The following is a 24,507-nucleotide window of genomic DNA, read 5'->3' as shown; positions in this document are numbered from 1 at the left end:
TGAACTCAATGTTTCTTCAAGGCTGGTGAATAAAAAGCTGTTGATGCTAACATTGGCTATGTAGCCATGGCCAAACTTACAAATAGCTCCTTTAAGTGTTCCTAATAAACTGTCAACTCAGTGTTTATTATTGTATTTTTCTTAGTAAGTGCATAATTCATCAATATTCACATATACGTGAAAACACACACACACACACACACACACACACTTGGACAGAGAGAGAGTGAGGGCGTAACAGTCATCAACTCCGGCTGAGTGCCGCCTCTCTCTCTCTCTCTCTCTCTCTCTCTCTCTCTCTCTCTTTCTCTCTTTCTCACTCTCTCTCTCTCAGTCTGCCGGCTGCAGTCGCGCTGCTCACATTGTCTCGCGCTCTGGAGGCTCTTTAACCATCACTGATATCACTGACCGTCTTATCGCGGAGGTTGAATGAAATTAAAAGACTTTTTTTCTTCCTCTCTCTCTGGATGGATGGGAGCTGTTTTGGACGCTGACAGCAGGAGAGTCCGGGAACCCTGAACGTGAGTACAGCGCTGTGGTTTCACTGAGCTGAGTCTTCACACTGTGTCTCACTCCTTCCTCCTCACAGAGAGGGAAGTGTGAGTAAAACTGTCACCTGCCACACAGTTATTATTCATCTGTGTGCGTAGTATGGATGAATAAGCTCAGTGGTTACGTAGACATAACTTGTATTTTTAGACTAATTACAACATGTGCGTTAAGTGCGTGGACCGCTGGGAACATTGCCTATACATGAGGAGTGGGTATACTCTTCATTTATGCTCCAGTTCTTTTTTAAGCAAAGGATAAACGCCCTGTGTTATAAACAGTCACATGTAAGATGTAAGATTGCTGTTGCATATTTAGTTCCCTCAAAAATGGGCCAATAGTTTTTGCACATTGTCACTTCACTTCTGCTACTTGACTTCAGAGAGTCAGGATGACTCTGAAATTCAATGAAAGCCAACATCTATCTATCTATCTATCTATCTATCTATCTATCTATCTATCTATCTATCTATCTATCTATCATTGTTAGCTTTACTCCTGGCAGTTGGATCTTTGGGTCATTATGTCAGCTTATTCACATCCCATAACATTCAGTCACACATTGCCTCAGTGTTTATGATCTGGATTAAACACTCCACAGTTAAGAGATCATAATGCTCTTACTGTACATAATAAACTGTCGGAGGAGTTTTAAGACGTCAAAGAAAATAAAAATGAAGTCAGAACACGCTGTACATAAACGTCTCCTCTGCTCTTTCCCCTCATTTTGAACTCAGCTTGTGCTCTACATCTGACATCACTTCCACTCCTCGCCCAGCAGGCTGGTTTTTGCTCCCATTAACTTGTTTCAAAACCAAGTCAAATTGCATTAGTAGACGGAGAGTGAGCTCAGCTGGCAGCGCAGAAGTTACACTACAGCGGCCACTTGTGTGTCTGCCTGCAGACAATTAATAAATCATGAGGGTGAACAACTAAATCAGCTTCTTGTGCCACTGTGTATTGTCAGTGCGCAGGGGACATAACACAGTTCTTCTGGACAATATGTTTGGTGCTTTCGTTCATTATGTGTCACACCAGGCTGGAGGAGTTCTCCATCAGCCTAGGAGCTTTAAAGGAGACTGCTTGTTGTAGCGTTGTAGCACATATACCACCTATATCCAGTTGAAATGATACCATTTGTTCATTCTATATTGCAGTTTACGGTTGTAGATCTATTCTCCTCCAGTAAAGTACGTGGACGGTTCAATTTTCGAACGTGTCACAGCTGGAGAACAGACTGTCTTTGGCTGAGATTGGTTGATTAGATTTTTTGTTTTGTTGTGCTGTAGCAGTTGTGCTGTGATCACTTGCTGGTGGAACAGTCAGATAAAGGCTCCTAATTTTGCTGCTTCACGGTGCTGTGTTCATGTGTTTTAACTCACATAAGGTGTTAACAGTAAGGAGGCTGTAAGTCTGCACGCTGACCAGTAGTAGTTCCACCTTAAATCATTTTGCATCACAGCCTGAAATTGAGTGCTCTTTGTGTTGGCACCAGCACTCTGAATTGAAAAATGACATGAAAGCGAAGTTTATAAAGTGTCATGTTTTTGACGTATTGTTTCCTGGTAAAAGTCTTCCGTTTCTTACTCTAATGCAGACGTCAGACGGGAACAGAGGGAAACGGCATGGAAACAAAACCATACAATTTAAAGGAGGATAAAGTGAATTTGAACAATTCAAATGATAGATTCATGTTCACTGTGATGGATAATCTCACAGTATGGAAGTTGATTTTCATGCGAACGGCAGCTGAAAGTTTCCTGCGTCTACAAGGCTTAAGAACAGAAGTGAGTTTCTATTCTTACAAGTGTAAAAAAAGAGCTTTTGTTTCGACACTCAACATTGTATGTGCGCCATTATTGTGAAATGATCGAGCATATGAGTCACCTCAGGCAGGGAGAGAGACGGAGATCTCGGGGAAAGCATCGTGCTTCATTGAGCTGCAGGGAAATGCTTCAACCTTAATGGTCTTTTTAGTAAACCGTCGGCACAATGAATCCTCTGTTCCTCCTCCAGAATTCCTGCCTTCAGCTCCAACAGTTGTAATATTAAAATCAGTAGAATCTCCTTTTTCTTCTCATCTCTGTCTGCACTGTTTTCTCTTCCCCTCCTTTCTCCTCGCTCTCCCTGTCTTTCAACCCACTATGAAGAAGTCAGTTTGTCCTCTTCCTTTATCCTTTCTTTTTTCTGTTCTTCCCCCTCTTCCTCACCCCCTCTCTCCACCTCCTCCGTCCCTTGCACTGAACTATTTCTGACCTCATAGGAAAGATAATCTGTGCAGTTTTTGCTCCGACCTTCAATTTAGAAGGAGGACTGTGGTTAGCTAATAGCCCCAGCTTTCCTTACCTGCCGGTTCCTTTTACCACTGCCCAACCAATCACACACACACACACACACACACACACACACACACACTCAAACAGATATTGAGGAAGAAAATACACATTTTGAGTCATGGGAACTTTGACATCAGTCTGTCCACATGAAGTGTCCCCTTCCCTTATCTTATTCATTCTTCTCTGTTCTTACTTTCTTTTAATCCATTGTAATTCTGTCCGATCACAATGCCTGTAACCGTTGATCAACTGTATTTACATACAAGCTGAACGATATGCAAAAAAAATCATATTGCGATTATTTTGGCAGATATCGCGATATGCGATTTCAGTTGGAATGATTGTTCTTGCATTTCATTTTCACTGAAAAAAATATTAAGTGATGGTGATGGGATTTTTGTTGGGTCTCGTACCAAACAAACATGTTCCTTTATGTCTGGAGAATATGATTTGTTGTCCAGGGTGGCTCTGTAGCACCACAGTGCTTATGGTGCTAACATTGCACAACAATGTTGCGATACCGATACCTTTATCAAATAGATTACAGCTCCTGCGATTTTGATATTGCACTTGGCCATGTTGCCATATTTTGATTAATTGTGCAATCCTAATTTACATACAGTTGACCGTCGGCCCTTTGCTCAACCGTATAACTGTCCCCCTGCTGATCAGATCAGATCCACTCTGTGTCAGGAGGCTGGAATACCAATAAACTCACTCCACTACAGCAAACTTTGAAGTGAATTTTCTTCAACAATATCATCAAAAAAAACTCACTTGTGAGAACACTATTGACTTACCTTTATTCCTGGAGGCTCATCCTGTCTGTTTGTGCCAGCTATCCTGGTCAGGACACTGCATTGACTTCCATTCATTGTGGAAACAATAACCCAAACCTTAACCAGGACCTCAGGAATGAGCTTTTGCCTCATTAGGACCAGGCTTTGGTCCTTGTCAGGAGTACGGGTCCTGACAAGGTCAGTTCAGTGTTTATACTGGAAAAGTTCCCAAAGAGGTAACAAAAACTCATTTTCACACACACACACACACACACACACACCCTTGGGTGAAGTTCTGGAGCACAGGACACTGAACAACATATAGTGCTCAACTGTGTATGGACCAAACTACACATTTAAGAGACAACTCATCTGTTTTCTTATTATTAATAGTAGGTCTATTTTTTTAGCCACCTGGCTCTAGGGATGGGAATGCAGGGCAGAGCTGAGAATAAAATAGGGCAGGGGAAAGGGGGAGGGGGAAGTAGAGGATGAGAGGAAAGGAGGGCAGTAGGAGACAGGATACAGACGGGAGAAGGGCGATGGATGGAGGCGAGAGGACTGGAGGATAAAAAAGGGCTTAAGAGGAGGGTGGATGTGAAAGAGAGAGCCGTGATGGTGTCGTTGCTCTCCAGAGGAGTTCTGATAAGCAGCACTTAAGAGCCTCTGTGGTTAAGTAATCACTGTGATTAAGGGCCAGAACGGCTACAGAGGTAGTGAGCGACGCTAACAGCTAGCTTGACTGGAGGATCGACACCCACTGCACACCATGATCACATTATACTGTAACATAACACACAGGTAGAAACGTTTCAGAAGAGTCTGACGTCATCTTCTTCACTTCAGATCCCGTGTTGAGATTCCCACCAGGGAGCTTTGAAGGACTGACGGACAGACAGTGATTGTGTGGCTTTTCTGGATTGTTTGACTTCATATATGTCAGAGTCCGAGGTGACAGTTGACATTGCTGTCGTCTTTTTTACACATTGTATATCTGAACATTGAACATTACAAAACTTTCCCGTCATTTTAGTTCATGCTTCATACAAGCTACTTATCAAGTGACTTGTTTATGAACCATCACAATAATTACAATTTTGTGTGCAGTGATTCAGGCACACTGCAATTTTTCTATGAGATTTATTCTTCCAAACAGCATTGTCTATTAGCAGCGAGTGGGTGGTTTGTTGTTAAACTCGACTTTCTCTCTCTGTTTCTCCCGTTCACACACGCACACGCACACATACACACGGCGAAGTGGTCTTTTCTACTCCATCCCATTCTGCAAAGAGTGTATGAGGAAACTGCCCGCAGGTTCAACAGCTTCTTAGCTCTGACTTCGCTTTAACAAGCTGCTGGAGTGTGAACAAGGAAATCAATGTGTGGAAAACTTGGCTGCTCGTGAAATGAAATTTTTATCATCTGCGAGTGACAACTGCAGAAAATGGCTGCACAATCAGTGCTGCATGTGTAAATTACTCACTCAGTGCTAAACATGCACGACATCACTCAAGGCAAGAGACAGCCTGTTACTTGTCAATCCATATGTGTTACTGAGGCTTCAGATTTCAGTCACAGTAAGTCTTCAGGCTGCAGGTGATGGAGTCCACTGACTTTAGCTAATTCAGTGTAAAGCTGCACATACACATATATGCTTACATATAACACTGCAGACATACATAGCAGTGCTGTCCAAAGGAACACAATTCATAAACAGAAGACACTATTGTAGGCGAGGAAACCACAACCTCCAGTCAGGACTTTCACAATAAAATCAGAGTGGAAACAGAATTATGTTTTAGATCGTTTCTCAGATCGCGGATTGAGATTCTACCCAAAAAGATTGTCACATGATCTTTTGGCCAGATCACCCACCCCTAACTAACAATGATGCAATCAGACAAGGCAAGCTCAGTATTCAAGCTACTGTTAGCGTTGAGGGTGAGACTAATAATCTACCAAGGAAGTTATCAGTGTTTGATAGGCAAATTGACCAACAGACCAAACCAAACCAAAACACACACACACACACGGTGAGGTGATGGATGGACAAACAGATTGTTTTTCTCCAGTTCGGAGTGAGGAACGTCAGCCTGCAGGCCTCACGGCTCAACCCAATTGGATAATTGTTCCGGAGATGCTGCAAGGTGTCACGATTCTGGTCTTTCAATGAAACGGATGACTCATAAGCCAGTGAAGGTGACTGGTTTGAGTCACACCCACTGACAACCCACCCACACACACACACACACACACATCCAGAACAGTTCAGCGCTATGTGTAGTTACATGTTGAACTGGACGTCTCAGAGCAGAGTGCTGTTTTTGTGCCGGTGTGTTTTATCGTAGGCGACTCTGCTTTTGTTTTCCCAGAGTCTAGCGCTCATCTGCATCAGCAGCAACACCTCCTGACAACCTCTGCTTTGTTTGTTGTCACGGTGATAAGACAATTATTTGTTGCCTCATCATCAGCTTCAGTGAATCAGAGACACCAGTTAACTATGAACTGTTCTGTTAACGCATGCAACTTTAGAGAGACATTAGTGATGTGACATTTTACTGCCCCGTTACTTCATTAACTGACTGTGATGAATTAGAAGAAGCTAATTCAATTCCTATCATGAGTCCAAGTGTGAGGAATTAACAAGTCTTTAATTAGCATCATTAGATTTTCAGGTCAGAAACTAGAATTGATGAAGGAGAGCATCAGGCTGAGAATTTCACCATTTCAGAAATCAATGCAAAACATTTTTTTTGTTTTAGCTAATTTATTTAAACACATTGATATAAATCTTTTTTTCTGATCGGTGCTTTCTTTTCCCTGAGGACTAATCAGAGGTGAATCTTGAAGTATGAATTTTTATTTTTCCTGTGATGTCACATCAAACTTTGTTTAAATGACTAGAGTGAAGCTTGTTAGAAGCTTGGGATGAGACATGACAGATCCGTTTTAAGAGTTTGCAGTTCACTCTTACTCCACTGCATCTGTGTTTGTGCTCTGTCACTGCAAGTGACGTCACTCCTTGCAGTTGTGTGTGTCCTCAGTCTGAACAGAAAGGCAAACTCGACTGGCGGTGGAAAAGGGGTCAATCGGCTTTCATTAGCGGATTTACCCGCGTTTAAGAAACCCGCTTATATCCACTAATTTTGGTGGGGAAAGGGTAAAAGTAATACATTCCCAGATGTTGCCAGCTTAGGCCACAATTAGACACACAGTAGCCCTGCATGTAGCCCTCTCATTCATTTGAATGGTGTCAACGCAGCAGAGGCAGAGGGGTCTGGCAAAACAATGCAGGTTTGTCCAGCAAGCAGCATCACCAGTAAGGTGGCTGCACTGGCCAATCACATGTATGCAAACACACTTTCCTTGATTGTGGCCTTAACAGAGTATTTCTACTGTTAAACTCGCTATCGCTGCAACGAAAGGTGAGTTTAGAGTCGTGATAACTTTTTTAGTTGCAAATCCTGTCTGTCATTACTACAAGCTGTGTAGTGTGTAGTGGTGCAGCCTTGTGGTGTCTGTTCAGCTTTTAAAATCATTATTTTGTTCCTCAAACTGGACGTTTTTGATCTGAATCCCGGCTCTAAAACAAACTGCTACACACTCTTGTAACTGTCTGAAGTAGATCATGGTTTGTTGGTGCATTTCTTGAAATGGAAAAAATGGATCCTGGTATCAACAAACTGTGAAAGCCTTCCTAGATCATTGCAGTGTGAGCCTCTGTGATGCAGCAGAGCACATTTCTGGGTGTCGATGAAATGATACAGCTGATGTCCTGCAGACCGGGAGGGAGACTTAAACAAAAGAGAGGGCAAAAGAAAGAGACAGAGCGATACAGAGATCAGAAGTGTGTATGAGACTCTCTCCTCCTGTATGTGTGTGTGTGTGTGTGTGTGTGTGTGTGTAACTGCTGACAGCCTGACGCCGCGTCTAAATGCACCCAGGGCGTGATGAGGTCACTGCTGTCTGTCTGTAAACACTGTTAGGCCTGTTAGACCCCCACAGCACACACACACACACACACACACACACACACACACACACACACACACACACAGACGTCTCCCTCCAGTGTAGAGACAGCATCACCTGTGGCCAGCATTAGACCAGTTGCAGATGGTCGATAACCATCTCATCCTTTCTGCTTCTGTTTGTCTTCCTTCGTTCTTTCCCATTAAACCTCCGTCTCTCTATCCACTTCTCTCTTTCATTTTTCTATCCCTTTTTTCCCTTCTCACTTTACTTTAAGGTCAATACCTTTCTACTTTAATTGTATTCTTTTTTTTCTTCTCCATCAGGTTTGTCTCTCCTTGCTCCCTCTTACATTCTCTTCTTTTAAACATCTTTTTCTCTTTCCTTTCTTCGCTCTCTCTCTTCTTTTTTTTTGTCTGGATCTAAAATGACCCTCTTTTTTTCTCTATTCATTTTGCCTCTCCCCTGTTCCATCCCTCACATTATCTCTCTATCTCTTTCCACTCCTCTTATCTCTCACATTTCCAATGTGCTGGAAAACCATGAAGTTCACTCTCTATTTCTCTTCCTCCTCGGTCATACTGTGGTTGGTCCAGACTGTGTGAGAGCTGTGCTAAGGGTGTGTTCTGTCGACTAACCCCTTTTTCTGTGAAGTTGTGACTTTGATTTTCGACAGTCTTTCTATTTTCAGTCTTGTTCTCTTACCATTTTCTTTCTGTTTCTTCTCTCAGCTGCTGGTTTGAATCCACAAGCGAAACACTTGCAGCGGAGACTGAGCCAGGTTCTCTGCATCAACACTTCCCTGGACAGCAGCAGATAGTCAGATAATACGGTGCAGAGTGTTTTCATGCAGTGCTGTTGCCCCTGTGAGCATAGACTTACTCTGCGGTTGTTCTGACTAGGGCTGTCACTTTTTTCAAATAATCAAGTGCAAACAAATTCAAACCGGCATGTTTGTTTGTTGTTTAAACTACTTGAACTCAGTCCATATGCCGTATGTTATTATTGGGAACCAAAGTTGCCAAACAGCTGTGTCTTTGGTCAGTTTGCCATCTAACGTGATGAACCCAAAATACTTCCACACACTGTTCCTCAGATGCTTTGGTGTCGTGATTTTCGCTAACGTCCATTTTTATGCCTCTACACCGGCGACAGCCAGGGCCGGAGGCATTATGTCTTCCAGTTGTCTGTCCGTCCATCCCGTGCCATTCTCGTGAACACGATAGGTAATTTCTTCAAATTTGGCACCAGCATTCACTTAGACTGAAGGATGGACTGATTAGATTTTGGTGGCCAAAAGTCAAGGTCAATGTGACCACACAAAAACACAGTTTTGGCCTTGTGAACGCGATATCTTAGGAGCTCTTCAAGGGAATCCCCTCACATTTGACTCAAATGTCCACTGGGACTCAAGGATGAACTGATTAGGTGAAAAATCATTTTTAGCCATAACTCAAGACTTCACACAGCAATTATGACAAAACTTCACGCAAATGGTTAATATTTAATATTATTCTGGATTAACAGGGATGTAACCTGAAACTAGTCTTAGTGGTGGAGGCAAACAGCCGCGAGTAATTCTAGTTTATTTATTAGCGTAGTTTGCTGACAGTTCAACAGGACACGCAAAAGGTCGAGCTGATGATGGTGCGTTTTCAGAGCGCCCTCAACTGGACCACAAGGCAAACTACTTCAAACAGTTCGTTGCGCTCATAGACAGTAAATTTTGAATTCTTGCGGGTCATTACTGATTGAATATTTCATATTCCCCCCGTGCTATAAATTTCAAATTTCAAATAATAAGTAATAGTGTCGGCCCTTGTACTTGTACTAATGTGCAGATCTGCTGGAAAACAGTTGTTCTTTCCCTTCTTAGTATGGAGGCATTACAGTCAACTACTATTTCACTCCTGAAGTTGATGGGATACAGTCAGGATGATTAATCACAGGCTTGTTGAGGAAGAGGTTGAAGATGGCCAAAGTGAATCTGGATGAAAGCTGAAATGGACAGCCTGACGGTGTCATAATGTTTACAGTATCAGCTGAAAGACAGGAGGAGATGGCCCCTAGTGTCTTTGTGTCTCCCCACAGTCTCTCATCAGGTCTGCAGCTATCGACCGTTTTAGTAATGGAGTACTGATGATGAATAGATGAATATTTAATGATCTCTGAGGAAAAAAAAATCTGATTTCTGAAGAAACAAGATATATACTGATACATGTACTGATACATATGACGTATATATATTTATAGTTAAATGCTCCACTATTTTTACCAACTAGCTGCTAATGTCGTCTGAAAGCTGCTGTTGCTGGAAATGAGGTTGATGAGTGTAAACTGGAGAACTAAAGTTTGGGGCCACAAAACCAAAATGAGTTGAAAGAGCACTGGAGGAGCTGCAGGGTTGAATGATGATGTGATTCCTCTCACATTACACACAGGTCTTCTATCCATTATGAAAATAAAATATTGATTAGCACTGCTTTAAAAATCAATATTTCAACCCTCAATTAATGTAGTTGAATGATTCATACTGAGATATAATCAAGAGCAAACAAAGGTTAAGTGTTGTTAATAGTAATGGAGTGTTTGAGATGTTAATGAACTGTCAATTCTATTTTGATGCTGTCATCTCAGTCCACATTTTATGTCAATGGACTAAGTGGATGTGTCTGCTGCTAAAGTCCACCATCAACTATAAAGGTCAGTGTTGCTGGAGGGAAACCACAGCTGCTGGTGCTTCACTGAAGTTGACATGTACATTAACTCTGTATCCTGAACGCTCACCTCCAAACAAGACAAACACAAACTGACAAGTTCAGACACATGTTGCGCAACATCTAAAAAGAACAAAAGAGAAAATGGATGGAGGAAAATTCAAATCAAAGATTTTCTCTTTGATGGTTTAATTTCAAGGATTGTTTGTGCTACATCTCATTGTCCTGCTCTCCAGCCAGTTACTGTCTCTCAAATGAGTACGAGTAAACATTGAGGTAAACACTGATATGTGATCCAGAAGAGAAGAGCACTGGAGCTTCTGTAGGCAAAAATAACACATCCTTTACTGGAATCTGCATCCTTTATCCTGCGCTGTTGTGTTGTTGTTGTGTTTTGATTTCTCAGAAGTAAAGTAGAGAAAGCTTGTTTTACTTGTATTTTTGCTGTTTCTCCATACGGTTGAATGGATTTAAAGGACCCAATAGCTGCAAAACTCTCTGGACATAAACTATAAATAGTGTTTTATCGACCAGTGGTGATGATGGACTTTTGGTGGAGCGGTGACACAATGACAATTTGTTGTTTTTACTTATTTAATATTGTAAACAAATGGATTATTTTTGTTCATTAGAGCCTTGCACTAAATGCTCACACAAAGCAGAAAGGATTTATGATACTTTTGGACTGCCACACTGCTTTGAAGGAAAGAGTTCGGGGACGCTGCCATGCACTCTAGCTGAATTATAAGACAGGGTGATCCTTCTGGAACCTATTTATACATATTTTGTATGTTGATTCATGCACAGTTAGTGTGTCAAAGCGTGACCAGATTAATCTGCCCTGGAGAAAAGCTACTGCCTCCACATTTGTTATGTGGTAATTTCATTAAATACTTTCATTTAGGAATTTGCCTCATACAAACACAAAACTGAAATATGAAGCCCAACGAAGGTCGTAAAATTCAACTGAAGATCAGGTAATAAACAAAGCCCACCTTAAAGTTACACTTGTTTCAACACTTTATTTTGATGCCTTTTATAGTCAACATTTTTTTCTGCAGTAATCATTCATCATATTTACACTCAGCTATCGCCTCTCTATAGTTTCTATGGGTGGTGGGAGTTCACCACCGCATACACGTTGTGGCTGCAAGGCGTGTACGTTGTAGCTGAGGAACGTCCTGGTTTTCATTTCAGCACCCATGTTAACGGGTTAAGGCAGACGCATGTGTCACGCCTCGGGATGCGTCACATGATGTAGAGGTTCAGCGTCTGGCTTATTTTTTGTAAGAGCCTGTCTTTTATTTAGATAGAAAAAAGAGCAATTGACCGTCATATTGACATCACACCAGCAACATTACATAAAATTGACACCTTTCACTTTAGTTTAATGTCTAGGCAGCATCTGAATATCACAGACATCAAAAAATATAAACATATTTTTGAACCATTTTAGCAGCTGCATGTGGAAAATGTGACATTTTCTGTAAAAAATAAATCTGAAATTAATTTACAAGGAAAAGAAATCCAACATTCAAGTATAACCTGCAAACTGTGTAGAGAGATAGAGCTGGTGACGCAGTAGACATGCAGCCGGTGTGAACAGACACACGTGTGAGCCGCAGCAGTTCAAGGACCCAACTTCCACGCACACGCAACGCAGACAGTGTGTTCCCGGCGTAAGCACGAAGGATTCACAGGAAAAGGAAGCATACATGTAATCCAGTGGAATTTTATCTCATTGATAACAGCCTCGGCATTTACTGTTTGCTCTCTTTACTCTGTATCAGAACTGTATGACATTGCTGCTCTTGCAAAGGCCACAGTTGCAGCCACGTGTCCACACGACTCACACTGACTGTGATCATTCAACAAAAATGCGTCTACAAAATAAGAACAGCCATTTTTGGCATTTTCTGTCAGCAGATGATGTTTACTCTTTGCAGTGAGGTGTTAGATGACGAGTTTAAGACACCACCCACTCTCAGCAGTGGGTGGTGAAAGGTTGAATAGCAACAAGGGAAAAGGTGATGAAGATGAAAAATTGCATGTTGTCCCTTGGGTTGTTATTCCTCCAACATGGTGGCATTTCCTCTCTAAAACTTAATCCATGTTGTGCATGAATGTCTCACCAAGTCAGTTTTAATTAGCTGTACCTTATATTTTCCAAGATGGCAGCAGGCAGATTTATGAGCGCTCATGCTTTAACCCTGCTGCTCTGAGCCTGAATGACCGCCAACTATTGCCTCAGCCAAGCTGACGGAGAAGCCTGTTTGTTTTTAATGAAATTCAAAATATACTAAATCATACTGAGAGGCATTTTAGTTCACAGAAGCCTTTTCTGTTCTCCAGAGATGAGAGTTTGAGCCTGAAATTATTTTAGTGTCCCTGATCCTGTGACCAATTGCATAAATAAGTTGTAAATCTCTGGCATCATATTTTATGTATTACATTACAATAGATTGAACCATGTATTACATTACTATACCACACAAGACAAATGCTTTTACAGCAAGTGACATGGTTCCATAATTTAGATTTCAGTTCTGGCAGTAAATATTATTAACCTAAATTTATCTGCTTGCACCTGTGTACCAGTGTTTATTAGTTAAATGAATGTTAATGTCCTGGTAGAGTAAACCTGACAGTTTAGTCTGCTTATTCATTATTTGTTGGATTACAACTTTACAACTGATCTTTTAGTGTTTGAAGGACTCATGTTTGTTTTTGATATATCTGACCCTATAAAAGGTTCCTATCACTAACGGGAAACAATATTGTAAATGTAAATGGATGGATATGTGATATGATGAGAGTTAATGCTTCTTGTCTATTAATGACGTCGTCACTGTTTCTGTTTCTATTTATGAAGATGATATGAGCTTGTTTCTGTCACTCTTATTTCTGAGACAGACTCTGAGACAATTGCTAAATGATTTGAATTCAACAAACTTTTTTTCAAAATGTCAATCTAATTTCAAGTTATTCTAAATGAATAAATTTACATATTTACATTATATATAATATGTATATATATATAAATATATATATATATATAACTATTTTAGGGAGTGGTTTGTTTGGTTGACTAAAGTAAAAATATTCTGTAACCCCCTTTCAACAGATCAAAGAGGAAAACCAATTTCAAAATTTTGACCCACCGTTAGTAACCAGAATAGAACTGACCAATCAGATGAAAAGAGACAAAAGAGGAAGTGGCACAGGAAGCAGGCACATCCTGGCAATAGAATGGTGCTGCCGAACACACACGTACACACACACATTCATGTTCTCATCATTTAGGAGGACTCTGCATTGACTTCCATTCATTTCCTAAAAACTTAACCCAACTCTAACCACTACTTACCTGCCCCTACCCATTAACCTAACCTTAACATAAACATAACCTAACCTTCACTTAAATCCAGGTCTTCACCCTCAGATTTAATAATCTGATGATGGGTTTATGAGTCTCCAGAATGTGACTGTGTTAATAGATTAATGTCCCCACAACATGAGTAATACCAGGCCCCACATTGCTGGTTTAAATGAGGCATTCAACCCAATGTAAAGATTTATGATAACAGTGTAAACGTGAATGCTTCACTTCAATTGTAAAACATAAAGAGGAGAGATAAAATAGGTCATGTGATCAGTGCTGAAGAAATAGTTTGTATGACCGCAATGTCACATATATGTACTTATATATTACTGCTGTGTATGTGTGTGTGTGTGTGTGTATGTGTGTGTGTGTTGTGGGCTGTTGGGTGGCAACTCTAGTTCCCTCCTATTTGTCAACACATTTAGTTTCACACCCCATCTACACTTACCCACACACACCCTCACTTCAACAGAAATTCAATCATATGCATAGTCCCTCTTTGCACACACACACACACACACACAGCCATGGATGGATTAGTGGAGGTTTTCTGCAGCCCGTCATTAAAACTGCTGACACCTCCACATCCAAACCTCGACTGGAATATCATTTGTCTGAGGACACAGTGTACAAACCACACACAGTGTCACACCGACGTGCACAACGCTTCACACATGCACAAGTTAAACAGCGAGTAAAAGGACGATTTTATCCTACAAGAAAGATGAAGTGAGTGGAGGGAATAGTTTGTAGATGCCACAGAGCCACAGTATCAGTCAGTACAGTCAGAAATATCTTGATGTCTGTTAAATCCATGTCTCAGCTTCCATCAGACAGAATCAGCAAGTAATTTGGGCTGAATTTGAACATAAAACATTTCTTTAACAGAAATGACCCTGATCACACAGTTTAATTTATATGAATCAAAGTAGCTCCTGCCATAATCAGACGTGATTTATAATAACAATAAGCAACAATAGAAGAAGAAAAGGCCATTTTTGCACAAACCACTGAATCAAAACTACAACACTTAAAGCCAACATCAAGTCAGGATTTAGTGATTGAAGATGAACTGGTTGGGGACATGAAGGGTTAAATGACACAGTCCTCTCTTGTTCCAGCTGTTGGGAAAGAAATTCAAACAAAATGTAATGGTACAAATGAAATGTGTATTTTTTGATGTGCATTGCAAATGACTTAAACTGTCAATTTTGAGCAACCACAACACTGACACATGCTCATAGGAGATATGAGGTTATTGACAGGCAACTGTTACCTTGATTAAAATCCTATATTTCTCTCGGTTTGAGAAATGCTGGAAACATTTGAGATAATGTAAAAGTCATTTTAGACATTTTAAAGTGGGGTAGTTACATATTATAAATTTAACTTCATAGTTTAGTGAAAAAAAGGGATGAAAAATCTCCAGTGTTGAAACTAAAAATCTGATCAAGTAGACAAAAGTCACCCTGTGGAAAAAACAACAAGACCTGTCCTGTCATCCGCTGCCCTGTCAGGCAGACTACAACAACACAGGTGCTCAGCTAAAGACACAAATATCATACATCATGGCCTGTGTACTGGCTGCTGCAGAAAGGAAAGAAGTTAGTCATCTGCGCGCACACACTGACACACACACACCCACACACACAGTGCCTCATTCATTTCTTTCCAGACGTACAGTAACAAGCTGTGGTGATCTGATCAGAGCCAAATTAAGATTTGTCCAATAAAGCTCGATGCGGGAAACGTCACAGGAAAATGTAGCACTTTTATTGAAGTCATTAATTTTCCCTGCAGGGTGTCAGGTCGAGCCTACAAGGGCTTTGAAACATGGACGGCAGCATGACCACCCGAGCATGAAATGAACAGCCAGGATTAAATACCTGCAGCCTTCGTCTTTCTCTTTGTGTCTCTGCCTCGGGCCCTGGATTGTTTCTGTCTTTGTTGAGTTTTTCTCTTCGACTCACTGCTTTCCTTCCACCGCACCCCTGTTGTTTTCCTTCTTCGTGATGAGGACAAAAATTTCTGAATGTAGCAGATGGTCATAGTTTCAGTCAGAGTCAAGTAGGGCTGGGCAAAAAAAAAAAAAAAACGATGATAAACTAATGAAATTTATGATAACTACATCTGGTTTGCATTTGGCTACAACTTCATCTGCTCAATCCGTCTATTTGGCAGTACCAGGCTTGTGTACCTGACATAAGAAGGGACAAAACAAGGGAAAGAAAAGCCATGTTGTTAAACCCGTGTTAAACTGAATGAGGAAATTCTGGCGAAGAGAGGTCACACAACATCTGTGATTTGAAACCAGCTCTGATTTCTAAAGCTGAACAAACAGCAGATATCTGCTGCAAGGAGATGCAGGAGATGGAGATAAAGTGCATGGCAGCGTAACTGCACCCAGTCCATCAAAGCAGTAAATAGTGTTTTTCCACCGCATGGTAATGACTCAACTCGACTTGACTCTATGTGTTTTTGGAACCAGGTACTGCTTTTTTTCCACTGCAGATAGTGCCACCTCAATGCAGTGTTATAACTATAGCGACAACGTGACGTCATCATCAACACGACACACATATGAACAATGGAGGATACTGAAGAGATACTGAACAGAGAAACATCTGCACCTCCTCATCTCAAGCCAGAAACATTTGACACCTCACCACCGGACTAGCTATCAGTGATAGCTGCGCAGAGCGGTCGAACCCAACAACAACAAACAGGAAACCATGGCTCATAATTTGTGGTTTGCTAACATTGTTACAGAGAAAGAGAGAAGGGAAACCCAGATTTTATTTTTATTGTTTCACTCTTTGTTGAATTTCCCAAGTTAAACGTGCTTATAACTGAATTCTTCCTGTAGACAAACATTTTCTGCTGGGGTAGACGGAGCTGCACGGCTGGATGTGGTTCCTTGGTCGGCCATTATTTTTAATTTGAAAAAAAGTATTAGTTTACCCAGAATTCATTGTACCACAGCTTAAGATAGTCAAGAACTAAAATGCTTTGTGCAACGGATGAATTTAGACATCTGTTTGAAGTCTGACTATTTGTTATATCTAAGACATGGTCAAAGTCTGTCTTTGTGACATCGGCCTCAGTTTTGCAGGTTGTCAGACTAACAGAAATGTAACAGGCTACAGGCTTGGCTCTTTAAAAATGGCGGCTTTGTTCAGAGCGTCCCGTGATGTCTCACACAGTAGTGATGATTCTCTTTGACCATTCAGTGGTCTGCAGTGTTTTCACCTCACCAAAAAAAGTACCAGGTACCAGGTAATATCCACAACTGTTGCCAGATGTAAAACCCACAAAAAGGCGTGTTGAGTCGAGCCAGTACCGTGCAGTGGAAAAGGGCTAACAGATGGGAAACACAACAAACTTTTTTACAACATTGGAAACAATAATATTACCACTGAGAAAACAAAGACAAATCTGCCTTATCAAACTGCCAGCACTAGCAAACAAGCCTCTTGTGGTTCAAACCCCTCAGGAGTTGCTCCTGTCTAACTCCTCAGTCATTCCTTCACGGGGGGGGGTTAAAAAAAAAAAGTGTATTTAAGTGGAGTGAGTTCTTATTTTATTTATGTGGATTCAAAACTACATATAACTGTTCCAGTGTGTAATAGTCAATATGTGTCACATAATGTCAATCTTTTGTGTGATGTTTATGTAAAAGCATTGTTGCTGTTGCCTTGCAAAGAGCATTGACTCAAAAGAAGTGATAGTTCTGAATCATAATAAATCTTTTATGTCTACATTTGTGTTACTCGCCAAAACTCATTGTGTGCATACTTGAGGTCCAACAAACATGTTGAATGTTTCCTCTTTAATGGTAGTAAATGTGTATATTCATAATTATCAATATGGTGATAATATTTCTCACCCCTAGTGCGAAGCTACACAGGTTGCGGTGTAGAGAAGTCCATGCACTTTGTAGCTCCACGACTGGTGTCACCGAAGCTGATGTGCACCTCTTCAAAAAAATAACAGTACATTGGGACTACAGCTGTTGAGATACCATGTGGGGACATTTATTTATTTTAGGCGTTTTCTGGCCTTCAGTATAGATAGTGGAGAGATGACAACAATAGAGGAGAGAGAGATGCAAAGATCCTGGGCGGCAATAATCTTCTCTTTTTCAGTAACACCAGGAATATTTTGTGATCTGGCAAAGAATGAATGTGAACACAGGTTCCTCTAGGATATGTAAAGACGGAGGTTTATGAAAACAATTAAAACCTCATGGTTAAAGCCATACAACAATAAAGTTACACGGATATGGAATAAAAGGAAGCAGTAGTCATCAAAGACCTCCCCAGAATGAAATGTGGTGGCTGTGGGGACTCTGTGCAAACCAAACAGCATCTAATTGTCTGTGTAAGCTCTGCCAGTAGAGCATGAAACAGCCTAATAATGTTCGTCACGTAAATCTAGTCTTCTAGTATTGTTGTGTTGTTGTGGTGTCCAGCATGCGTTATGAGTGAAATCCAGCACTCATAACAATACTCTGCATCACTAAGGAGGGGCTGATGAGATGCAGATAAGAGAGCTTTGTGATGGTGATGCAGATAAAAGAAATGTCTTTGCAACATGCAGCAGAGAATCCGTCTCAGCTGCAGCGGAACAGGACTGAACAGTAACTTTGGAGAGGAACATCAGGAACCTTTGTCGCTAACTCTTGTAATTCTCCCACTTTAGTGCTGCAGTGGTGTGAGGTCAGGTACACAGTGTACTCTGGTCTCACTTTGCCTATTAAGCCTGTGTGGGTATTTAATTCCCTCTGAGGACAATAAACCGTCCCTGACACACTGAGCCAATTTTGCATTTATGTTCTCACTAGACTTTCATATCAGATTGGCTCAATAATGATGATGGAAACCAAACTGTGACCTGTGATGTGTGTTTGTCATCTCAGCACTTTAAGTATTTCATTTCTGTATTTGCATTATAGAAATGTGTGGGTTCCAGTTTTTAGTTTCTAGTTTTCTCAACTTTGCCAAGACAAACCATCTTGAAGAATAAAGAATTGAATTCATCCTTTTTTAAAAGGTCAAATCCTCAGAAATAAGAGACGATGACTGCAGTAAGAAAAAGATGTTGTTCTCATAGCATAGATGGTTTCTAGTAATTCGTTGGCTGATCCATTAATAAAACCGTTAGACAAAGGATCAAAGCTGTTATTGTGTCCCTTTAATGAATATCCTATTACTTATCAGCCTTTCTTTCTTTCCCTTTATGGCTTTGTGTCACTGTAAACATGCAGCTGGTCAGCAGAGGGGCTGTGGATGTAAATGGATTCTTGGTGACTGAGTTCGGGCTTCCTTGAGCCTGATATAGAAACAGGAAGTGAGGCACATGAAAGAATGGGCTAATTTCTGAGTGTGTCCTGTACATTGTGGAGTGATATATAGCCGGCACTGAGTTACTCCGTCTGGTAACTGCACCTGAAATGCCTGAGATATTTTACATTGATTTATGTGACAAAGCAGGAAGGAAGAACATTTTTAGGCTGTGAACAAGGAAAGCTATAAATCTGGAAAGTCATGGAAATCTTTTTGGGAATTCAAATCAGTACTGAAGTTAGCTCTACAAAGAAAGTTCAGGAAGGAAGTGAAGCTGTATTTTCATACCTGTCTTTCCTCTCAGCCGTAGGTGTTCTGCTGGTGGGAACATAAGAAAGTTCAAAGTCAGCTACTTTGGATTCATTAGTTACAAACTGTGAAGGAAGAGAGCCGTGTGTGGTTTTTTTTTAGCTCATGTTGTAACTTAAAAAGACTTTGACAGTTCACAGAGCTGATGATCTGCGTTCATTGGCATCTTTTCACTGATCTTTTCTCACTGCCAGTACAATCTGCTTTACATGATATCTATAATCCTATTTACAGCAGAGGCAGATGAAAAATATGACATTAAAATGCAAATGTTTTCCTCCAATATTAAACTGTAAAACTGATCTATTTCTCATGTTACTTTGGTTTACCTTCATACCTGTGTGTCAGAAATAACATGTTAACATGCCAGAGGAATAAGGTGCTTTTTTAGAAAACAAAAACAAACTAGAATTACCACTTCACAGTTGTCTGCCTCCACCAGTCAGACTAGCTCCACATTACATCCCTGTTTATCAAGTGTAATTTAAAATATTAACCATTTGTGAAATTTTGTCATAATTACTGTGTAAGGTCTTGAGTTAGGCTAAAATTTATTTTCTGAGGTCACACTGACCTTGACCTTTGACCTTTAGCCACCCAAAATTTAATCAGTTTGTCCTTGAGTCCACGTTTGTGCCAGAGTTGAAGAAGTTCTGTCAAGGCGTTACTGAGATACCCACAAGAATCAGATGTACATACATAAGGACGGACGGATGGACAACCTGAAAACAATATGCCTCCGGCTCTGGCTGTTGCCTTAGAAAATAAGAAAATAAATAAAACAACTAAGAAAACAATAAAAACATAAAAACCCCATTAAGAGGAGAAAACCGGGGGATATACCTGAAGAATATCCATGGAGAACATGGATCTCATCCATCTTCTTCACACTCTTCATCCATCTCATCATCGGCTCAGACAGATCAAACTTCGTCCACTGTCAGTTTTGGGAAATGGCTTATGTCTCAGCTTTCAGTAGGTTGTTATCCAATCTCTCTTTTTCTGTCTCTCACTGTTGTTAAGCTCCTACTGTGTGTGTTTGTGCGTTCATTTCAGTGAATGTTACTATTTTTCATCAGCAGACAAAACTTTCTGTCCTTTTATCTCTCTCACACAAATGCACACACACAGGTGAGACGGCCACATGATGACGGCGTGGGTCCTCGGGCTTCAGTCTCATGACTCAGCTCAGCAGCTGATGACGGGCTGGAAGCTGTTATCATGCGGTCGCTCTCTCTTGTTGTTCCCTGCTGCTCTCAGCAGCACCATCATCTTGTCGAACATACACTGTGGTGACGGACACGATGTTCAGGCCGCGCCGTAACGGCAACACATCCTGTCCTGATGATTATTTTCACTGGAATTGTAGTTGTGCGACGCGCTCGCTGACACGTAGCCCGTAAGATTCTCATTTGTGAGCTGATTGTTAAGTGTTCGCCAACTTTGGCAGGAGGTCTCGGTTTATGTGGGTGGATGTTTTTGATTGTGGCTCTCACTACTTCTTCTGTTCATTCAGATTAAACCATGATGCATGTTTTCCTGAGAACCAGATGTTTTTTCCCAGACGGTAGCTGCCAACATTGATCCAACACTTTGTTAGATCAGTATTTAAAAGCTTTTATGACCTGGACATAGTGAGAATCACTGTATTGAGTGATTGGATCTGCCTTTTTACCTACTTGCCAGTAGGCTACATAATACTGTAGCTACATGTTTATGTTTGTTCAGCTTTGTGTTGGCTGTATATACATGTGTTTTTAGCGGCAGAAATAAACATGTTTACAGCCTGATACAAAAAAAAAACTGTTTTGGTCTGTATAGCTAATTTCATAATTCATGGCAACTGTACGGGGGGTGAATTTTTACATAACTCACCCGTTTAAATTTTATTTTGGCTGAGTTCTGCATTATTGGGGGCTGACTTGAGTGACAGTTGGGTGAGCATATGCTTGCCACAAACCAGTATACACTGCATTCTCGGCTCCACATGCCCCCCTCCTCTTTACCTGTTTTTGGATTAGCCAGGAGTTAGGTGGAGTCAGGCACTGCCAAGATGTCGACAGTGGAGCAGCCCACTCTTAGCTTTAAATCCACTCTTCAGAAAACCTATGGATGACATCATGGAGGCTACGTCCATCTTTATATACAGTGTTCCGTTTAGCCTAATATTCTCTCGTTCAGTGGCTGTGAGACTTGGCCACCTCCCATCTAAGTAATCCACCACTTCATGTTAAGTATCTATTAAATCTCATGTCAAGCATCTCAACTTCATACGGCTCTGCTCTGATGACAAGTTGTTGGCAGCCGTACTCACATGACACTGATACAGCTAAACTTGTCATGTTTTCATGGGGCAGCTGGACTTTAAGCTGTTGCTTTTGTGAGATTTTGATGATCAAGTTGAAACGAGCAAAGTTTGTTCTGTCACAAGGGTTTGATGAATCTGATTCCGAACACCCCTAAAAGAAAGGCTCACTTAAAAAAGGAAGAGTTTTAATATAAAACTGAAAATGTCCTTGACCCTAGTCCCCACTGTTTTTGGATCTGTGTGTAAGGACATTGAGAGCCATTGGAAACCACACTCAAATTGCTTGTATACTTGTAAAGCTGATTCTGACATTTGATACATTTAAATGCAGAAGACAAACAGGAAAGACTGAGCGACACAGACAACATGTAACACACACGCACGCACACACACACACACACACACACACACACGAACACACACACACACAATTTCAACAACAACGCAACAATTTCCTGCTGAGCTTTACAAATATGACACATGTGAGACTATGACAGACGTGTTCAGTCTTCAACTGATAACAGACATCCACAGACTGCTGCACTGCGCTGACTCACACTCTGCACGGACGTTGAAGTCAGATGCCATAGTGGTGCATTTTACTCCAAAGATACAGAAAGTGATTACCTTGCTGGAGGCTGAGCCTTTCTAATAATACAGTCTGGTTGTTTGGTCCAGATATACCCAATCATCTTCACTGTAATCTAATCTGAAGTCACCGTCTGTTGTGACTCACCTGTAAAAGGATTAGGCCTTTGATGGATCGTTGCAATAACTGTGACCCTGGGCGGCAGCCACACTGCTGGTGACAACAGCCTGTCAGCGTTTCCTGTAACAGAGAACATAAACAAGGCAGAAGACAGATCATGGAAACTGTAGCGTATAGTGTCATTAGCACAGCATATCATTAGCAGACTGTGACAGGTGACACTCACAGGATTTTTATGTGTGAACTTTAACATAAAAAACATTGTATATAAACTTTAAACCATGTTTACTGATAACTTCAATTTTAGATTAAGCTGCTGTAGATCCAAAAGGCACTATTCAAGTGAAAGTGGTTTTCTTTTAGATAATAGTATAAGTATTGGAACTGGTAGCATTGAAGCAGAGCTGTCTGTTGTTAGTTGCCAGACAATCAGACTGGTTGGTGAAGTTAGCATCTTTTATTTGTTTTTGTTGTTTGTTAGTTTGTAACTGGCAGTTTATTTTTCCCGCCCCCTGTCCCCCAAGTTGACAGGATTGGTTAAGTAGTTATGTGATGTGTGAAACCCTGACTGTCATTGGTTCCCTGCAGTTCCAAGGTGGAAATACTTGACCGATTATTTTCCTCATGATATGTGTTGTATTACATAAAACACATTATATGGACATGTTAACAAGGGGATCTTTTTGACTGTATGAAAACTATGGGACCATTGGGAGGAGGATTGCTGCAGTACAGCTGCAGAACAGCTGCAGTGGTGAGGGTCTTGTATAGTCTTGACCCTCACACACAGGAAATGCTCTTTGTGTTTTTTCTATATTCACTTTCTGTGAGGAGGTGAGGGAGGCAGGAAGGCTACTTTTGTGTTAGTGTTTCAGTGTTTAAAGCATTAATGAAAGTGGTACTTAAAGTTTGTTTAGACCAGTGTTAGTGGGATCAGTAGTAGCATGTGTTGTAGTTGTAGCCTTTCCTATAACATACCTGACATGAGTGTAATTTCATTAAACGTCTGACATGTGTAAGTCAGAGTTGAAGGATGTTTTAGCTGGTTTTGGACTGCGGCCGGCGTCTGTGAGTGCTGCCCTGCTCCACCCGCCTGTTTGTCTCCGTGTAACATGAGCGCTGGTGTTACAGCCGCTGGCCTGCTTCCATGTGACACAGCTGATACAGTACGTCTGAGCTCACCACAGACGTTGTGTTTAGGCTAGCAAACCAAATGGGCTAACACTGTGACTATCACAGGAATATCTCTTTATCAGGCCTGAGGCGAGCTGCTCACGAAGGGGCGGCGAACACAAGCCCTCTGTGGGTCTGCTCTGGGAACCCTGATGCATGGTATCTTGTTTGCACAGAGAGGCCACAGGCTGCAGTTTGCTGCTTATGATGTGTTTAAATTAAACAGGCTCATTTCCCTTTGTTGAACTATTTCACTAATATATCACTATTTCTTTTTTTTTTTAAAGCTTGTTTTTGCAAGGTAAAGCGATAGTTCGGGTTGTTTGACATGGGGCTGCGTGAGGTAGTCAGTGTACTACCTGCAGTACATTGAGATGGGCTCGCTGCCAGTTTAGAGAGGCTGCCAGGAGCACCGGCACAGACACTTGAGTGATGTGCTGCTGTGAACAGGGCCGTCGGTGAAAATGTGTTTTTGAAAAATTCCCATGGAAAAAAAGCTAATATCAGTTGAAGTTTACGCTGTTTTGAATATTTTCACCTCTGTACCAGCCTTTTCCTTTGGGACTACATTTTTCTCAACCGCTGACCTACTGTATTCCTACACACAAATGCACGTAGCTCTTTGTGACTGAGGTGTGCTAGTTCAGCGATTGAGAAAATGTAGTTCCACTGGAAAGGGCTTTAAGATAAGTGGTGAAATCATTTTTGTAAAGTGGCTAAAACACATTTTTGCAGCCGGACCCGTTCACAGCGGCACACCACTCGGTCTCTGTGCCGGTGCTCTGGGCTGCTTCTTTAAACTGAGGGGACGCAGATCCGAATCCAATACAGGTAATACACTGACTATGTATAAATACCTCGCACAACCACATGTCAAAAACCTCCGAACTATCCCTTTGACACCTAACTTACTCTTAACGAGCTCACC

At 41.2% G+C, this 24,507-nt stretch overlaps 1 protein-coding gene across 1 annotated transcript in view; it reads left to right on the top strand.

Moving 5' to 3' along the window:
- The first annotated feature begins 341 nt into the window (after positions 1-341).
- Positions 342-24,507, top strand: part of gpr4 (G protein-coupled receptor 4) — a 48,780-nt gene continuing 24,614 nt past the window's right edge. The window contains exon 1 of the mRNA XM_023416004.2: positions 342-521. The gene's annotated coding sequence lies outside the window, so the exon portion shown is untranslated. The remainder of the gene's footprint in view (positions 522-24,507) is intronic.

Source organism: Seriola lalandi, unplaced genomic scaffold (genome assembly GCF_002814215.2).
Source record: "Seriola lalandi dorsalis isolate HSWRI2012SDOR001 ecotype SW California unplaced genomic scaffold, Sedor1 jcf7180002054560, whole genome shotgun sequence".
NCBI classification, from domain to species: domain Eukaryota; kingdom Metazoa; phylum Chordata; class Actinopteri; order Carangiformes; family Carangidae; genus Seriola; species Seriola lalandi.
The sequence above is the reverse complement of the archived record's forward strand: the minus strand, read 5'-3'. Positions and strand labels throughout refer to the sequence as shown.